Here is a 20,874-nt window from a genome sequence, read left to right as displayed (position 1 = left end):
CACAATTCCATATTCATTCAAACATTTTAACAAACACTTAGAATGCTTTCAAAATAGCCTAGCCTACGTATATGTGTAATAGGTTGAAACATCCTAACTACGCCTATGTGATAGCACCCAAGTCAGTCATAAATCATTGACTGACATTGAAAGCCTTAAAAACCATAACCTAAACGTTTATAGTCTGCACCTTTTGCCGGTAGACTCGTAATGAACTCAGTTCGTTCTCTAACTCATTGTCTACGGTACAACTACAACCCATAGTATGAAATAGGTTAGCTATTTCATCCTTTACTCTATTTGAAATCCTAAAATAGGTTAGGGTTAGGATTTCTTACCTGAAAACGGAATCAGGATCGCCGGTATAGCGACACGGTAGTGATGGTTAAGCGTGTGGAGTGGCAGGAAAGAATCCCAGGAACAAACTCCAACCCTCTCTCTTCTCCTCACTTTCCTCTTCTCTTTTCTCTCTTCTCTCTCCTAGGATTGTAAATTCGTATGGAATGAGGGAGAGAGGGTTTAAGGTGCTTATATAAGCCCAGAACTGATGGGAATGGCCCTAGGGCTATGGTATACTTCAGTTATAGCCAAAAGTTAGCTGTTTTGGTCCAACAGAGCTATTCTAGAGGCCTCTTTTTTACTTGCGGTTGGACTTAAGCTTCCTGAAATTGGATCTGGGTCAGGCTAAGTTTTCAGTCCGATCGAGTTTACAGATTGACCGTGGAGGACCAGTTTCAGTTCACCGGTCACCGGCACTCGATCAGGGCTACAAGTTCACTGACATGTGTAGGAAATTTTTCCTGATCTGAGGGTGTAATTGGGTCAGATTTTGATGGTCTGAATCCTTAGATTTGGCCTGCAAGTGAATGACTCAATTCACTTAAGTTTCAGTTCATTTCCTAAAGATATTCGCGTTTCTCACACACTTCACTCCGGGTTCAAGTTGTGTGTTTCTAGACACTATTAGGACTTAATTTTCGACATGATTATTAAGTCCAGTAATACGGTCATAACCGTATAGTTTTGGGGTAATCGGACTTTCGACACACGGTCTAGGTCTGATACGAAGTTTACAGGTGTTCCCGAGAGCAACTGGGTTTTGAGATTGATTCTAAGTTTCAAAGTAATGTAGGGTCAATGATTCTACACGGTTTGGGTCTTGCATCTCGTATTTAAAGTGATTAGTACTAATTTCATAGGTAACCTAGTTTAGCGCTAGTTAATTCTCATTTAATTTTTAAAGGATTTGGTCCTTAGTAATTTCTGCCTGAGGTGGTACTCGGGTCTTTGTACGGATTTTTTTGAGATATTACAAACCCCCTTTAAAAAAAATCATCCTTGAAAATTGATTCTTCGATCTTTGTGAATTCTAGCCTAACACGCTTCAATTGTGCACTCTGATTCTTTCATTGATCTACATTTAACTACAAATCATCAAAGCATACTTAATCTCTTAAGCTTCTTATCATTGATTAGTCCTCTTGGGTGAATACTATTTCTCTTATGCAGTACTCCACACAGAAAGGCACTATCCAAAAAACATAAGGTAGAAGAGCTTAAAGCTTATGAGAACTATAACTTTAATCCATGAATGATTTCATCCACCCTACGGTCACTTTAACTCGACAAATAATATCGCGATGACTCCTAATTAAACCTTAGATCCACAAAATGAGATAATTCTTAGTATTAGTAAAGGCCTCGCTCTTATTGTCTCTTAATTGGTCTGGGGATGGATAATTTGCCAAGGATGCATGCTTTTTTTTTTTGGGTTAGCTTGTTATTACACACTCATGTCAGTACACACTCTATGTTAGCCACCCCCACTAGGGATCGATACCAGGACCTCAAGTTTTGAAACGAGGTATCTCCACTTAGTCTACCAATTGAGCTATGGATCTGGGTATACCAAGGATTCATGCTTGATATAAAGATAATCGATCAAAAATTTGATATATTGGTCCAGATTTGGTTAGATACATGTTTGATTGATCAAATGTATGGGTGAGATATTAATTAAATGATGAGATGAATGGCAAATCTTAGCGATGAGACATTACCAATGTTTAGATCATAAAATCAATGGGCATTGATCTTGAGAGGGTAAGATCAAATAATCAAATGAAGAGATGGCTACATGATCAAATAATAAACGGATTAGATGTCTTCAGTGATCCCTTAATGTCTGAAGATACAATGAAAAGTTTAATACATATATGTTATTGATAATACCATAACTTAGCCTTCATTAGATCTTAGGTGACTCAATCTCCCCATTCTAAGGTTACCTTATAGGTCTTATCTCGCTCTTATCTTCAAACATGCAAAAGATCCAAGTTGAAGGTGGTAAGGTTCGTCCTTAACCTATAAGAATTCGTCTAAATTAATAGAGTTGGCCTTAAAATTCAACAAAACACATGAATGACATCAAGGGAGAACCTCAATCATTAAAATAGATAAATTTGAGATTTATAACACATTAGAATACTTTAATTGAAATCTAAACATCAATAATTTATAAAGAATTATACAAATAGAAACTAACATTTATCATTCATTCCACTGAATACTATATTAAGAAAGAATAAAAATAAGTGAACTAAAATAACTATCATAATGTTGGAGAGCTTGAAGGGTGTATTTCAAATCAAAATTTGAAATATAGTTGCTAGAACATGAACACTTACTCTAGGATCGAGATCTAGCCTTAATTCCAAAAAAACATAGCTATGCTCATCACTTTAAGATCAGTTTGAAACTCAAGTACTGATTCCGAACTTATCCCCTTTTCCTTCTTTTTTTCAGTTTTTGATTTTATATCGACAATCAATTTTTATTCGTTCTTTTTAATTTTGCATTCTTTTTCAGATTTTTCATTCTTTTCATTCTTTTTCATGACCTCTCTGTTGATCTCCTGGTTTTTAACTGGTTCTTTTCTTCTTTTAAGGTGGATAAAATTCTCCAGACCTGATTCTCGCCATCTATCAATGATTCACATCTAACAATTAGAACTTCTAGTATATCTTACAGAAGACAAATTAAATGTAATGTGTCTTATAATTTAAATTAACATGATATTCAAACTACCTCTTAATCAATTGAGTGCAAGCACTTAGGTGATAAGTTACTTAGATGATTAGACTCTAGCAATTCAAGATTCAATCTCTATCTTATCATACTCAAAGCATTCTTAAGTACATAATTTACCACTTTCCAAACAGATTTCAACTTGAAACATTGAAAATTTTCAAAATTTTTGCTCAAAACTGAGAAAACACTAATTGGGTTACCTAATCCTCCATCCCCAACTGAAAAATCTAAATTGTCCTCAATGTAAAAGAATTAAGCATGTGATGCAAAAGATATAATGAAAAGAAGAGGGAAGCAATGGAAGGGTAATACCTGAAGAAGGAATTCTGAGGCTTTTCCAATGATCTCAGTATGAAGATGGGTTAGCACGAAAAACTCAAACAGACGATAAGCAAACTATCCTAAAACTGCAAAAGGTAAACTATCTTAAACATTGGAAAACAGCAAACTATACCTCTATTAGACTAGGAGGTCAATCCTAGTAAACAGGATCATTCAGAGGTATGGACATGTCCTCTGAATTAAAATTTTCAACAAATGGCTTTAAACGATGTCCATTCACTTTGAAGTCATTGTCATTATTTGGATTCTGAATCTCGACGGCCCCATGAGGATAAACATTAGTAACAGTAAAAGGGCCGGTCTAAAGGGATCAAAGTTTTTTCGGAAAGAGATGTAACCAAGAATTATATAAAAGGACCTTCTAGCCTGGTGTGAATGATTTTTTGAGAATGTATTGGTCATGAAACACCTTCATCCTGTCCTTGTAAATTCTCGAGTTCTCATATGCATCGTTCCAGATTTCTTCAAGTTCATTTAATTGAAGTTTGCATGGCAAGCCAGCATTGTCCAAATTGAAATTCAAATTTTTAATAACCCAGTATGCCCTATGTTCCAACTCCACATGCAAGTAGTAAGCCTTCCCATAGACAAGTCTAAACGAAGACATTCCAATAGGGGTCTTAAATGCGATATGGTAATCCCATAAGGCATCGATCAATCGGATTGACCAATCCTTACGGTCAGGGTTAACCGTCTTTTCCAAGATGTGTTTAATTTCTCTATTAGAAATCTCAACTTGCCCACTTGTTTTGTGGGTGGTATGAAGTGCTCACTTTGTGGGAGATGCCATATTTCTTTATTAAGTTTGCAAATGGCCTATTACAAAAATGTGAACCTCCATCACTAATGATGGCTCGAGGCATTTCGAACCGGGAAAGGATGTTCTCTTTTAAGAATTTAATGATCATTTGATGATCATTGTTCTGGCACGGGATCGCTTCAACCTATTTAGTGACATAGTCTACGACGAGCAAAATATATAAATTTTCAAAAGATTGGGGGAATGGTCCCATGAAATCAATGCCTCAGTAATCAAATGCTTCAATGATCAGAATAGTGTTTAAAGGCATCATGTGTCGATAGGACAATGCTCCCAATTTCTAACAACGCTCACAAGCTTTACAAAACTCATGAGTGTCCATGAACATAGTGGGCCAGTAAAAGCCACACTGCAGAATTTTGGCCGTGGTCTTTTTGGTAGAAAAGTGACCACCACAAGCCTAAGAATGACAAAAGGAGATAGCACTTTGGTGTTCATTGTCTACCACATATCTTTTTAAGATTTGATCTGGGTAATATTTAAACAGATATGGATCATCCAAGAGGAATTTGCGTACATTGGTGAATAATTTTTCTTATCTTGCGCAGTCCAATGTGTTGACATGAAACCTATAACAAGATAATTAACAATATCCATAAACCAAGGAAAATGGGAGACTTTGAACAATTGCTCATCAGGGAACATATCATTTATACGTGTTGTCTCAAGGGAATCAGAGAGATCAAGACGGGAAAGATGGTCAACCATTACGTTCTCTACTCCCTTTTTATCTTTTATTTTCAAATCAAATTCTTAGAGTAGGAGGATCCATCTTATCAGGTGGGGCTTAACATAATTCTTAAAAAGAAGATACTTAAGTGCCATATAATCTGTGTAAATGATGATCTTGGATCCCATCAAGTAGGACCTAAATTTGTCCGAAGCGAACATTATGACTAAGAGTTCCTTTTCCATAGTAGAGTAGTTTACTTGGACAGGATTTAGTGTTCTGCTTGCATAATGAATAAGGTAAGGCTTCTTTTCTTTTCTCTAGCTTAAAATTGCCCCAAGAGCATAGTTAGACACGTCTCTCATAAGTTCAAAAGGAAGGCTCCAGTCAGGTGGCTATATGATAGGTGTAGTAGTTAACATGCCCTTGAGCTTAGTAAATGCTTCCTAGCATTACTCAGTTCACTCGTATGGTGCATCCTTTTGAAGTAGACTGCATAAAGGATGAGAGAGGTGACTAAAGTCCTTTATGAATCTCCTGTAAAAATTGGCGTGTCCTAAGAAGGATCGTACGTATCCTATGTTCTTGGGCAGAGGCAAGTTAGAGATAAGATCAATCTCAACCTTATCTATCTCAATTCCCTTGGATAAGATGATGTGTTCAAGGATAATTCTCTTACGAACCATGAAATGACACTTCTCCCAATTCAGTACTAAAATTTTTTCCTCACATTGCTTCAACACAATTTTCAAATTATCCAAGCATTCGCTGAAGGATGGACCAAAAATTGACAAATAATTCATGAAGACCTCTAAATATTTCCCACCATATCAGAAAAAATACTCATCATGCATCACTGAAAAGTGGTGGGGGCATTATATAGTCTGAATGGCATCCTTCGATAGGCAAAGGTGCCAAAGGGACATATGAATGTGATCTTTTCCTGATCTTTAGGAGCTATCTTTATCTGGTTGTAGCCCGAATACTCGTCAAGAAAATAATAGTACGAGTGACCAGCTAGCCTTTCCAAGATTTGATCAATGAAGGGCAAAGGGAAGTGGTCCTTCCTCGTGATGGTATTCAACTTCCTGTAGTCAATGCACATTCTTCAACTAATTGTAACTCTAGTTAGCACAAGTTCAATGTTGGCATTGGCTACGATGGTGATTCCAGACTTCTTAGGAACCACCTGAGTTGGACTCACCCATTGACTATCAAATGTTGGGTATATGATACCCACATCCAAAAGCTTAAGAACCTCGGCCTTAACCACTTCCTTCATGTTTGGATTTAATCTATGTTGTGGTTGCTGGGAGGTACTCACATAATCCTCGAGATAAGTGCGGTGAGTACAAATCAAAGGGTCAATTCCCTTGAGGTCCGCAATAAACTATCCAAGGGTTCCCTTGTGCTTAATGAGAGTAGATATGAGCATACTCTCTTGTTCTTGCTCAAGGTGGGATGAAATCACTACCGGATATGTCTCATCTTGACCTAAATAGACATATTTCAATCAGAGGGCAAAGGTTTTAGGTCAAGCTTTGGTGCCTTGAGGTTAGACGGTAGAGGCATTACATTAGTTTGGAGCAATTCTTCAAATTGTGGCCTCCACCAGTTAAGTTCAAGTACCAGTATGGTATCCAGTATGGCCCCCATCTCCCTAATCATATCATCCTCAAAATCATGGGAGTAGGCCAGGCACGTCTCTAGAGGGTCAGAGGACAAGGTCATCAAAGTTCTATCCTCCATAAAAGAATCAATCAAGTTAACATTGTGGGCATCGTCATCATCCTCTAAATGTTTGCTCGTTTTGAAAAAGATATTCAACTTCAATGTCATATTTTCAAAAGAAAAACTTATAACTCCATTCTTGCAATTAATGATTTCATTTGATGTGGCAAGGAATGGGCGACCAAAAATGACTGCAATTTGAGTGCTCATGTCATTGATGGGTTGAGTATCTAGGACGATAAAATCTACCAAGTAGTAGAATTTATCAACCTGGACAAACACATCCTTAATTATCTCTCTTGGTACACGAACTGAGCGATCAGTAAGTTATAATATGGTTTGGGTGGCTTTTAATTCACCCAACTGAAAGTGCCCTGGTTTGTCAATTAGCGTGAGTGTTGAGTCAGTTAGACTGCAGAGCCTCATAGGAAGATCAATTCAAAGCGTCTGCCTCAACCGGATGTGTGCAAGTTCGCCACAGGTAAATCTAAGCCTCACATCTCATGTCCTAAAACACCAGGTATATAAAACCCATAAAATAAACTAGAACATCATAGGGTTTTTAAGTTAAGAAAACTTTTTCAAAAATTAGAAAATTCTCTAAGTTTTCTTGCTTTGTCGATTTTATCGATACACATCTTGATACGATTGACCTATGCTATCGATGTCCTCGATGCTTAAACGATATCATCGAAATGAGGACAAAATACGTCCAGCAAGCACATATACCTCTGGACGAATTTGTCGATGTATCGATATCTCTATCGATATCATTGATATTTGAATCTCGAGTCCATCGATGGTAACTCGATAATATTGACAGACTGATCTCCGGTGCCCTTATTTTTACTTAAGAAAATCACATGTGCATCGATATATCTAAGTCCTTCTCGATACCATCGAAATTCAAATCTTGATGATATCGGAAGGCACGCGATGTTATCGATCATGGGTGCCTATTCTTTTAGCAATTATTTCAGGATAGTTTATCTATGATCGAGGGTCACTCGATAGAATCGATATTCAAATATCGATGATATCGATAGGTATATTGATGGCATCGAATAGGGACAGAAACTGTCCGGTAAGCTTAAACAAAAATTCCTTGGATCTATCGATTCCTCGACACTGCTATCGATATCATTGACATTGAAACTCTGATGATCTCGAAGGTCCCTCGATCATCCTTGTAAACCTGAAATATTTCATAGCAAGTCTCTCTCATTTTTCAAAGTGTCGAGAATCGAATCTCTCATCGATGATATTGGAGTTCGAAATCTGATGACATCGACATGTGTTTCGATTCCATTGACCAGCTAGCAAAAGGGTTCAAAAGCATATGACATTTGAGTTTGTGTCATTGAGCGGCAAGTCAAAGCAATCGAGAGTATATACTCGATGATATCGAACTCTGTCATAAATGTGACCGTTTTATATCAGTTGGACCTTTTTTTTATATAAAGAGTACTTGTCTACTAATGCTGGTAGAGAAAGAAGAGAGTGCTTTTGAGTGTTTAACCTTAGATCATATACCCAAAGCCCTTTCTCTCAAGGGAGTTCATCCTCTAATCCACCCTCATCATTGATATTCAATAGAGTGGATTGGGGAATGAACTCCCGCATTCAAGGATCCTCTAGTTACTACCTTAATGGAAAATTATTAAGCTAGGATGCCTTGAATGCATAGATGATTAGAATCACTCTATCTCCTTATAGGAAAATATTTGAGAGTAGGATTCCATCAAAACCTTGTCCTAACCTGTTGCCATATATTGGTACATCATTTGAGTTGTGGATCAAGGAACCAGAAGATTCTTCATCAACAAAGGAGGTGATCTTCGACAACGTGCTGAATGGGACTCATCCACTTATCTATAAGTATCTAGAGTCCAAAGGACCCTTGTGATCATTCCTTTGTAGGATTGGGTCTAAGATGTTTCTCACCCATGCAAATCCTCAAGAAGGACTCCGGTGGGAGTGTACGTGGTGGATGTGTTGTGTTGACCCTTGCTCTATGGAGAGCATAAATAGTTAGGTTCCTTGTGTGGATCCTTGGCCAGTGTACTTAAAACCGGGTGCATTGTGTTGACCCTTGCTTGTGGGAGTTGAAACAGAGGTTCCTTATGTGGATCCTTGGCCAGTGTGCCTAAAACCGGGTGCTATGTATTGACCCATGCTCAGGGAGCATAAACAGTCAGCCTTAGTGTAAGTTGTAAAGGTTAAAGGTGAACCTGATTTAAAACCTTAGGTTTGAGGTGAACTGCTGTGAAACCTCCTTAGTGAAATCCGATACACTCAAAGTTTGGTGCGATTACTGGGAGTGGAGTAGACAAGTAGTTGAACCACTATAAAAATGATTGTGTTTGAGATTGCTATTCCTTTGTTTGTGTGATTCACTTTAATATTTTTATATCTGAATATCTGAGATCACACCTCACACACATACACAGTCATATCCATCATAAACTAGTTTGCATATTATTCATCTCTCAAATAGTTTGTGATTGGATACTCTACCGGGCTTGGAAGCCGATAGAGTTACTCTTGAGTAATCCTAATATAGGCTTGGTGTTAGGATTAGTGTAATAGACTTTTTAAGTTATCATAAAATTATTAAAGTCCTATTCACTCCCCTCTAGGACATATTGGCATATTCCTGCTTCAACTAAAGCAGTCTTCACCACAATTTCAATTGGTACCAGAGAGGGTCTCTCTTTAAGGGCTTCACCGCCAAGAGAGTGATCTTGACTGAAGTTAGGAATATGGCAAAAGGAGAGGGCTCATTAGTCTCTAGACCTCCAGTATTTGATGGTTCAAATTATGCTTATTGGACGTCTAGGATGCACTATTTGGATCATGATGTTTGGACATAGATGAAACTAGATATGTGCCACCAAGCGATCAAATTGTTCTTGAAAATGGGGCAACTATCTCCAAACCTAAATCCAACGAAATGTGGACTGCATTCGAGAAAGAAAAACAAACATCTGAAGTAAAAGCAATGAATGCTATCTACTGTGCTATGTCCCAAGAAGTATTCGTGTGACACATCTATAGAGGCATGGGGTCTACTGGAAACAACCCATGAGGGAGCAAGCACAGCAAAAAGGTCCTAGATACAACTCTTAACATCTCAATTTGAACACATCAGAATGGAGGATGATGAAACCTTTATGAAATTATTTTTTTTTCAAAACTGAATATCATTTGAAATTCCATGGGTGGATTAGGAAAGAAAGTACTGGTCTAAAAATTTGTAGGAAAAGACTAAAATCCCAACCAGAACGTTTCAGCTCAAAAGTTTCAACCATTGAAGAGTGTAAGAATATGGATGAAATAAAAGTAGAAGAACTAATAGGTTCCCTATAAACTTTTGAACTACACTTCAAACAAACTCATAAATCCAAAAATACTATCCTTAAAACTACAAAGAACACAACAAATGAGGAAGTAGAAATAATGAGGATGAGGAAATGGCTCTCTTGACTCAAATGTTTAAAGGATTCTTCAACAAGAACCATGGCCGATCTTTTAGAGGCAATCAGATGGAAAGCAAGCACAATATAGGTAAATCTGCTAAAAAGTCTAAAAAGAGCATCAGTGCTACAATTGTAGGAAATTTGGACATCTGTCCACTGAATGCCCCAACAGGAAAACTAAAGGAAAAGCCATGACAACTACTTGGGATGACATTGAAGAATCAAACTCTGACTTCAGTGATTAAGAAAGTAAGGGAGATTGAAAATCATTGAAAATACTCATGGCCTCCACATCCATACACATCCCAGTATTAAATGAGAAAATTGATAAACCTTAAATCAAAGAGTCATTTCCATCTAATGATAAGAAAGAAGAAGAAAAAGATGAGAAGGATAAACTGCAGGATGCCTATAATCAACCTTATAAACATAGCATTCATATCCTTAACAAAACTTGGAATGAGTGAAAATGAGAATAAATTGCTGTAAGTAGATCTAGATAAAACATTGGAAATTAATAAACATATCTAGCATTACCACTCAAAAAATGACAAGCTGGAAATATTAATCTATCTCTAAAATTTGAATCCTTGAAATTGATCAAACAGGCTAAACTAATGAAAGATGAAAATCATACACTCAAATTTAATGCAGAACAATGTAGAAAATCTGTTGAACTAAACTACAAATTTTTCTAGAGTAATGACAAATTAGAAAGACTTTTAAGGATGGGAAGACCTAGTAAAGACAAGAATGGGTTGGGATATGTAAAAGGCAAACCAAGCTCCAAAAATGCAACATGAACACCTTAGAAATCAGCTGCATCAGGAAGTAGAACTAGGGCCACTCTTGATTTGTCTTTTATGTGGAGACTCAGGCCACTACAAATTTGAATACATTACAATTAGAAGGATTCAATTAAATTCTAGTTAAAAACAATGCAAAATGTCAAGAGTCCACCAAGGTACATGGCTGGAGGTAAGAAACATCCGTCTCCGCCAAGAATGACAAAAAGAATGGATGAGCTATTGAAACAAGTGGCCCAACAGAATCAGGAAAAAATTGATCAATCAAGGGAATGTGATTCAGTTACCAAATGTGTCCAGACAAACCCATAGTGAAGTAAAAACAACATCTTCAAGAAAAACTGTCACAAAAAGGGTAGTGAAAAACAAAAGAAATTGCCTTGTGACTCACTCATTTTCAAAAACAGGCAATAGTGCTAAGGGGTTCATAGATAGCGGTTGCTTAAGACATGTAACGGGTGACAAATCCCTTCTCACAAATTATTCAAATCTTGATGATGGGGTGGTCACATTTGGAGACGAAAACACCGTTAAGGCAATAGGGTATGGGACTATTGTTGGATTAGAAATGCTAAAAAATGAGAATGCTCTCCTGATAGAAGCATTGACACACAACCTTTTAAGCATTTCTCAAATTTATGACAATGAGCATGTGGTTGCATTCTATAAAGAAAAATGCGAAATCCTAGACCTCTCAGGAAAATCAGTGATGAAGGGTTCTCGCACAAATAATCACTACTATGTCATCAAAGGTAAGGGAAAGGATGATCCCTATGCCTAAAAATTCTGAGCATAGAAAAACAAGTCCAGGTCACGCATCTAAATCTGGATATTTGCTAACATGATGTAATTTTTACTAAGCTCTAAATGATATATTTGAGGTTCCTCACCTCAATATTTTGATTATAAACATCTTAATGTTTATAATTTTGATTTGTACAAATGCGTGTACAAAATTTTGCTGTGTATACTATTGATTCATAGATATACTAAAAGTATACATGAAGGGTTGTCTAAATGCTGAAAAGTTAAAAAATATATACCTTCGATATGTCCGTCGATAGGTCACGATTAAATCAATCAAGGACAATATCATCGACATCTCTTCAGAATTTGAGAATTTTCTCTAAGGTTCTCTTCCATGGCTCTCATCGTAGGCCAACTGCATGCTACTAAACTGTTCGTACTTAGGAAATCTCTAACACATATTCCTGATTCCTCAAAGTATACCTTGTCGTGTTGAGATCCTCCCTTTTAGGAATTTTTTTTTGGTCGGTTGACAGGATTCTCAGAAACCTCTCACCTTCAACGCCTTCTTCCGAGCTGTCTTAATGAGTATGGAAAAAGGAAAGGCCCCAATCATACGTGAATCATCTCAGCCTAGTAGAAAGAAAATTGTGGCTTCAGGAGGAAAGGGTAGGATGCAGTCGTCACATAGAGAAACTCCGAATGCAGCTCCAGCATCGCCAGATATTGTTGTAAATCCTCCTCCACACATTCTTGAAAAATATTCTGGGAGACGTCTGGTGTGTGAGCATAGGGTTGACACGAACTGTATAAAACCCTATAATATAATTCATGAAGGTGAAGAAATGGGGGAAGGCACTGCTCTGATTGGTGTAGATCTGGTAGAGCCACAGTATGCTACTAAACCAAGTGGTTCGGTTCAACTCAGTGTGTCAAGTTCCGCCAAGACAAAGTTGGTGCGATGCAGCGTGGTTTAGCTCGGATAGAAGACAAGTTAGGGGGACATGATGCAAGATTTTCCGCACTTGAGAGGATGATGTTTGGTGTTCAACAGTCAGTCCAACAATTGATTGACTTGTTTACTTGTCGCAAAGATGATGCAGCACCATCATCATCAGCCCCGTAGTATCAATGGTCTTCATGCCATCTCAACACTCTGATTCTCAGCACAACGTTGGGCATGAAAACCTTTTTGATTGCCCTGCATTTTTTACATGTGTATGAGATGGCTATTCAACTGACAAATCTGATAGTTTTTTTTTTTTTTTTTTGTGCTGGTGCCCATGATGAGGACTTGTTCTCTTTTGATTTTAACGTTATACTACTACCAATCTTGTGAAGTATAGTTTTGGATATTTTTGCATATGGCTGGAGATAATTCACATATTTTTTTTTTGCCATGAGAATGTTTTAAGATCCCTTGGTTTATTCAGTTTCTGACAAATGGAATGCATGTGATGATCTTTTCATGATTATCCTATCTGCTCTATCTGATCTGCTATGCATACATAGTTTCTGAAAATGTTGTCTACTTAAACTGATTTAATTATTATACATCTATACTTTATATATGTATGCTCCATGAATATTGGTTCTCCCACATGTCTTTAAACTTCAATCAATATCTACTCTTATGATATCCTTTGTCAATGACTGACAAAAAGGGAGAGAATAGTTCAAATGCCTCGACAGGAAATGTGTATTTTCTTATGTATGGTGTTGCAGGTGTTAGGGGGAGCAGCTGCACCAAGATAGGGGGAGTTTGCAGATATGGGGAACAACTTTTGAATCCTTATGAATGATTATGTCTGTGCTCACTAGAGTAAAATTGCAAAATTGTGTAAAGTGTATGTACACACAATTTAGGATGTTAGTATAGAAGCTGGTCTAGTGTGTTTTGGTATTTTGTCATGTAATTGACAAAGGGGGATATTGAAAGTGCCCTGGTTTGTCAATTAGCGTGAGTGTTGAGTCAGCTAGACTGCAGAGCCTCATAGGAAGATTAATTTAAATTGTCTGCTTCAACTAGATGTGTGCAAGCTCGCCACCGGTAAATCTAAGCCTCATGTTCCATGTCCCAAAACACCAGGTATATAAAAACCTTAAAACAAGCTAGAACATTATAGGGTTTTTAAGTTAAGAAAAAATTTTCAAAAATCAGAAAATTCTTTAAGTTTTCTGGCTTTATCGATTTTATCGATACACATCTCGATATGATCGACCTGTGCTATCGATGTCCTCGATGCTTAAACGATATCATCAAAATGAGGACAAAATACGTCCAGCCACTACATATACCTCTGGATGGATTTATCGATGTATCGATATACCTATCGATATCATCGATATTTGAATCTTGAGTCCATCGAAGGTGACTTGATAATATCGACAGACAGATCTCTGGTGCCCCTGTTTTTACTTAAGAAAATCATATGTGCATCGATATATCGAAGTCCTTCTCGATGCCATTGAAATTCAAATCTCGATGATATCAGAAGGCCCGCGATGTTATCCATCATGGGCGCCTAGTCTTCCAGCAATTATTTCAGGATAGTTTATCTATGATCAAGGGTCACTCGATAGAATGGATATTCAAATATGGATGATATCGATAGGTATATCGATGGCATCGAACAGGGACAGAAACTGTCCAGCAAGCTTAAACGAAAATCCTTTGGATTTATCGATGCCTCGACACTGCTATCGGTATCATTGACATTAAAATTTCGCTGATCTCGAAGGTCCCTCGATCATCCTTGTCAACCTGAAATATTTCATAGGAAGTCTCTCTCATTTTTCGAAGTGTCGATGAATCGAACCTCTCATCGATGATATCGGAGTTCAAAATTCGATAATTTCGACATGTGTTTCGATTCCATCGAACAGTTGGCAAAAGGGTTCAAAAGCGTATGACATTTGAGTTTGTGTCATCAAGCGGCAAGTCGATGCAATTGAGAGTATATGCTCGATGATATCGACCTTGCTCGATGATATTGAACTCTGTCATAAATGTGACCATTTTATATCCGTTGGAACCTTTTGCCTATATAAAGAGGACTTGTCTATTATTGCTGGCAGAGAAAGAAGAGAGTGCTTTTGAGTGTTTAATCTTAGATCATTTACCTAAAGCCCTTTCTCTCAAGGGAGTTCATCCTCCAATCCACCCTCATCATTGATATTCAATAGAGTGGATTGGAGAATGAACTCCCACATTCAAGGATCCTCCAGCTACTACCTTAATGGAAAATCATTAAGCTGGGATGCCTTGAATGTATAGATGATTGGAATCACTCTATCTCCTTGTAGAAAAATATTTTAGAGTAGGATTCCATCAAAACCTTGACCCAACCTGTCGCCATATATTGGTAGATCATTTGAGTTGCGGTTCAAGGAAGCAGAAGATTCTTCGTCAATAAAGGAGGAGATCTTCGACAACTACTGAATGGGACTCATCTACTTATCTGTAAGTATCTAGAGTCCAGAGGACCCTTGTGATCATTCCTTTATAGGATTGGGTCTAAGGTGTTTTTCACCCTTGCAAGTCCTCTAGGAGGCCTCCAGCGGGAATGTACGTGGTGGGTGCGTTGTGTTGACCCTTGCTCCATGGAGAGCACAAATAGTTAGGTTCCTTGTGTGGATCCTTGGCCAGTGTGCCTAAAAATGGGTGCGTTGTGTTAACCCTTGCTCGTGGGAGCATAAATAGAGGTTCCTTGTGTTGATCCTTGGCCAGTGTGCCTAAAATCGGGTGTTATGTGTTGACCCTTGCTCAGGGAGCATAAACAATTAGCCTTAGTGTAGGTTGTAAAGGTTAAAGGTGAACCTGATTTAAAACCTTAGGTTTGAGGTGAACCGCTATAAAACCTCCTTAGTGAAATCTGGTACACTCAAGGGTTGAGTGCAGTTATTGGGAGTGGAGTAAAAAGTAGTCGCACCGCTATAAAAATGACTGTGTTTGAGATTTCTATTCCTTTGTTTGTGTTATTTACTTTAATATTTTCATATTTTTATATCTGAAATCACACCTCACACATATACACAGTCATATCCATCATAAACTAGTTTGCATATTGTTCATCTCTCAAATAATTTGTGATTGGATCCTCTACCGGGCTTGGAAGCCAGTAGAGTTACTCTTGAGTAATCCTAATATTGGCTTGGTGTTAGGATTAGTGTAATAGACCTTTCAAGTTATCATAAAATTATTAAAAAGTCCTATTCACCCCCTCTAGGACATATTGGTATATTCCTACTTCAACTAAAGCTGTCTTTATCGCAATTTCACCAACCCTAGCTGTTCGTAGACCAATTGAGGAATCAAATTTATGCTCGCTCATAAATCAAAAAGTATGTGCTTAATGTGGTAATTTCCAATTACACAAGCAATGGTTGGGCTACCGGGATATTTGTATTTCTGTGGTACATCTTGCTTTAGGATGACACTCACTTTTTAAGTTAAAAAGATTTTCTTATGAATATTTTGCCGTCTTTTGGTTGTACATAAGTCTTTTAGAATTTTGGCGTATAAAGGTATTTGTTTAACCGCATCCAGTGAAAGAATATTGACTTTCACTTATTTTAATACCTCTAGAATGTCCTGAGAGTTAGAGAGAGATTTTGGTGCAATCAACCGTTGGGGGAAGTTTCGGTTCTAATTCTTATATAGTAATGCTAGATCTATCAATTTAATCTACTTTTGGGTCCTTAGACTTTTTAGTCCTTACCAAAATAAATTTGTCAATTATCTTCTCACTCTTAAGAGTGGTGATAGACTTAGCTTGCTCCATTTGATTTGAAGAGCTTGGATCACTTATTTCGTATTGTGGTTTAGGATTGGGGAAAGGTTGGGCTGGAAGAATCCCTTTCTCCCCAATTGAATTTTTTATCTCATGCCCTTGTATGGCTTTTGAAAGATCTTGAAGGGTTTGTAATATACTCTGATTGATAAGCTCTTGATTTTAAATATGTTTCCAGATCGGATCCTCTTGAGGTTTCTCTTCATTCAAGAATTGGTTAGGGATTCCTTGAGGAGTAGTCATTTGTCCATTCCTCCAACTAAAGTTCGGATGACTTCTCTAACTAGGATTGTATGTGTTAGAGATGGGTCCACTGAAAGATCTTTGTTATTTATTCACGGCATTCGATTGCTCATTCAGTGCCTCTTGAAAAATAGGTATCATTAGGCAACTTTTAGTTGTATGTATGTCGTAAGCACAGATACCACAAATGACTTCCTTAGCCTTATCCTTCTTAAGTTCCATGGCCTTAACCTTCCTTGCGAGACTGACCACTTTAGCATTTATATCATCATCCTCTTTCAGCAAGTATATCTCACCTCTGTCCCTTGCTTGGGTCGGCTTAGATGTGGTGCTAAGTTTTAGGGTGATGTCCCCTGATTGTGTGGTTTCAACGAGTTTGTCAAAGTAATCCCACACCTCATCGACATTCTTGTTCATGAATTCCCCATTGCATATTGTCTCGATGAATTGGCGCATGTAAGATGTCAGCCTATCTTAGAAGAAAGTTGTTATGCGCCACGTCTCAAAACCGTATTGTGGGCATGAACTGACGAGATCCTTGAACCGCTCCCAACATTGAAAGAATGTTTCATCATCCTTTTGGGCGAAGTTCATGATCGACTTCCTAATGGTGTTCATCTTATGATATGAAAAGATTTTTTTTATGAACTCCTTTATCATGTCATTCCATGTGCTAATAGATCGCGGACGTAGTGAGTGCAACCATGTCTTAGCTTTCTCTTTTAAGGAGAAAAGAAAGAGTTTCAGCCTAACCGTGTCCTCAGACACATTTGGAAAGTATAAAGTGGTTATAACCACATCAAGCTCTTACAAGTGCAGGTATGGACTTTCATATTCAAGTCCAAGGAACTTTGGAAGGAGTTGGATCACTCTAGGCTTGATATCCATGTTTCCTGTGTTTCCTGAAAAAACCATACAAGAAGGGGTGCTCACCCCTGCCGGTTGTAAGTAATCTTGTAAAGTATGAGGCGGGGGTGCATGGTGCACCTCATTCTCATCTTGGACTTCCACAACTCAAGGTTGCGGCTGATTCACCGATTGATTTATATGTTGATTTGCAGCCATAACCTCAATTAACTCTGAGGATCTTGAGTGGTGTTTAACCCTGTGATGGATAGATAACCCCTTGACTAATCCTCCTTCACTTAAAAGATGTCGAGTGTTGTCATAGACCCACTTGGGCATGAAACACTCTTAGCCCCCAATTTTATAATCTAACCTAAACCTAGAAAGAAAAAGAAGGAAATAGAAATCTAGAACTAGAAAGAGAGAGAATTAGAAAGAACTTACTAAATTAGAAGGTTCTATGTTAAGATCCTGCAAAAGAAAAAGGAAAGTGAGTTTCTAAAAAAAAAAAGAAAGCAACTTAGTTTCTAAAAATGAAAAAGGAAAGTTTCTAAAAACAGAAAATAGAAAGTTTGTAAAAAGAGAAAAAGTTATTTTCTAAAAATAAAATTTTTAAAAATAAATTAGGAAGGTTTCTATCTTAGAATTAGAAAGTATATCTAAAAATAAAAAGGAAAGTTTCTAAACCTAAAAATAGAAAGCAAAGTTAGTTTCTAAGATAACTTAGAAAAAACCCTAACCCTAAAAATAGAAAATAGAAAAATCATAATCTTAACCTAATTCCAAAATTAGTTAATCTCAGAAAAATGCAACCGTTAGTCCTCGACAACGGTGCCATAAACTTGTTCACAACCCTAAGTGTAGGATTGCGATGTAGTAATAATCTCAGTGAGACCGACATCAAATCCACTGGGACTAATCTCGTGTGTATTCTGAATTTAACTAGAACTAGAACTAGATGAAGAACTAAAAGTAAATATGAATAATTGAAAGAGTAATTGTGATTAAAGTGATTAAAAACTAACAAATTCAAAGGTGGTAACTAGGGTTTCCAAGGATCCACTTGTAGAGATCAGGGAGCCCTCTTACTTGATTCAAATCACACAATTGGAATTGGAATCCTATCCTATCTAATTGGAAGATATATAATTTAGATCAATCTGAACTTTCTTTGACCTAATTCTCAATGGAGGAAAATTGTGATAATTGGAAGAGATTCCATCACCAAACCATGCCCATGGGATGATGGCTAACAACAGGATTTACCAATCCCACAATCTCAAAATCAAGAAAAGAAGATACTTAAAGCTATTGTAGATCTACTATAATTTGTGTCACAATAAACCATTAAGAACTGAAAATATTCCTTTAAAATCAAACTAGAATCAAAGAAGGTTCAACAAAAACATGAATCAAAGTAAAAGAAACATCCCATCACACCACAAGCTTCACCTCTTAGACAGAGCTAAGATGTTTAGCTAACCATAGACATAATCGAACTAAAATCTCTTAAGAAAAGCATAAAAATGACTAAGGAAGAGGAAGAAAAACTCTTGGCGACAGTTTCTCCATGCTTTTGCTCCACTCCTTGAACCTTAGAAGATGTCTAAGAACATCCTAAGGACTCATATTTATAGTTTTGCAACTCCAACTTTCGCACCGAGTTGGAAAAATCCAGAAACCACCTCAAATTTACGCAGTCCGTGTGCTATCTACATAACCTTAGATGAGTCGAGGAAAACCTTCAACTGGTTGAGGGTTTCCTTTGACTGGTCGAGGATGATGGGAAATTAGAAGATTTTTTTACTAGAGTTCAAGTCAAGGAATCTTCGACTAGTTGAGCAGGAGCCTTAGACTAGTCGAAGGAGGGCCTAGACTAGTTGAAGCAGGCAGATGTTTAGAGTTCCTTTTCTTCACTTCAAGTCTTCAATTCTCTTCATTCCTTACTTGGTTTTCTTGGATCTTTGGCATGTGAATTCTTTATTATTAGGCTCATACGATCCATCCTTGACCTTGGTGATTCTTGAGCATTAAATCTATGCTTTTAGCATCCTTTTTAATCCAAGCTCTTAAATTCACCTTGCAACACAAACATGATTAAAATAGAACATTAAGCATTATCATGTTCATAAAATCAAGTAATAAATGGGGTCCAATATGTAATATTTGACCCTCAACATACCCTAATGCTGCAAATTCGATTCTCTATTTCTCAAGTAGAGTATGGATTACTATATTTAAATAGTTTAAAATAACTTGAGAGAGATTAAATTTAGCTAAAACAAATATAAAAATTATAGCGCAAATAGCTTAAAGAGGCTTGGAGTTTCACTCTTTTCAACACAAGATAGATCTATGAATTTTTGTGCTTTGAAGAGTAAGAGAGAGTCTCTATTTATAGCCAAAGATTCTGGAAGTTCGGTTGGCCCGAGGGTCAGTTCAGGTAGCCGGATTCCAAATATTATGTTCTAACGACACTCAGATTTCATGGAATAAAATCTTTCAAAACTTCAGTTGGCCCAAAGCCAAGTTCAGCTAGCCGACCAAAGGGTTCGATTAGCCTAATATGCCTTAAATTTGAAATTATGTTGTTGTTGGAAACTTGACTGAACCCACCTCGGGTTGGCCGAAAGTCATGTTCAGCTCACTGAACATATCGTCAGGCTGGCTGAAAAGGTCGTGGAAAAATCTTTTCGGATATGCCTTTTTGGCTGAATAATATAGGGTTGGCTGAAGTCAGTTAGGCTGGCTGAACTAAATGTTAGGCTGGCCTAACTTAAGTGTATTTTACATAAAATATGGTCATTGTTATGCATGTGAGAAATACACCTAACCTACGGTCAAACTAGGGTTATACCACCAGATGGTTGACTCATACGAAGTGTTCCGATCTTCGAATCATGAATGATCTTGACTTGAGATGCTGAGTGTTCTTTTTAGATGCTTGATCGAGTTGATAACTTGTCTTCCATAGAGCTTGACTTTTCTTCCATAGAGTTGATAGGACTATGAATTTTGACAAACTACTATGTGCTTGAGTATAATCAATTGCAGAGTCTCAGCTTTAGAGTTCGAGGATTCTCCTTTTTACAAAGGTAGGAGAAGAATCCTTAGATTTTAAAGGGTTATTTTTAATATAACCCAGTCCAGACTTGTCACCACATCGTCTCGATGAGGTTAACAAATTTTCAAGTTTTTTGTCACCAAGGGTATATTTCCAAGTATCCTTTGAACTTTGATGGGAGGAAACTTCAAGTTTTAGTTTCTCATTTTTACTTTTAAGTTTTTGCAATTCAAAAGACTTAAA

General features: G+C 37.2%; 1 non-coding gene across 1 annotated transcript; it reads left to right on the top strand.

The window, feature by feature from the left end:
* The first annotated feature begins 17,228 nt into the window (after positions 1–17,228).
* LOC131223035 (small nucleolar RNA R71) lies at positions 17,229–17,333 on the top strand. Its single transcript, XR_009160269.1, has one exon. It is a non-coding gene; the product is annotated as a small nucleolar RNA R71 (small nucleolar RNA).
* Positions 17,334–20,874: the final 3,541 nt, after the last annotated feature.

The sequence above is a fragment of the Magnolia sinica genome, chromosome 1 (genome assembly GCF_029962835.1).
Source record: "Magnolia sinica isolate HGM2019 chromosome 1, MsV1, whole genome shotgun sequence".
NCBI lineage: Eukaryota > Viridiplantae > Streptophyta > Magnoliopsida > Magnoliales > Magnoliaceae > Magnolia > Magnolia sinica.
This window is presented reverse-complemented; position numbering and strand designations above follow the sequence as displayed.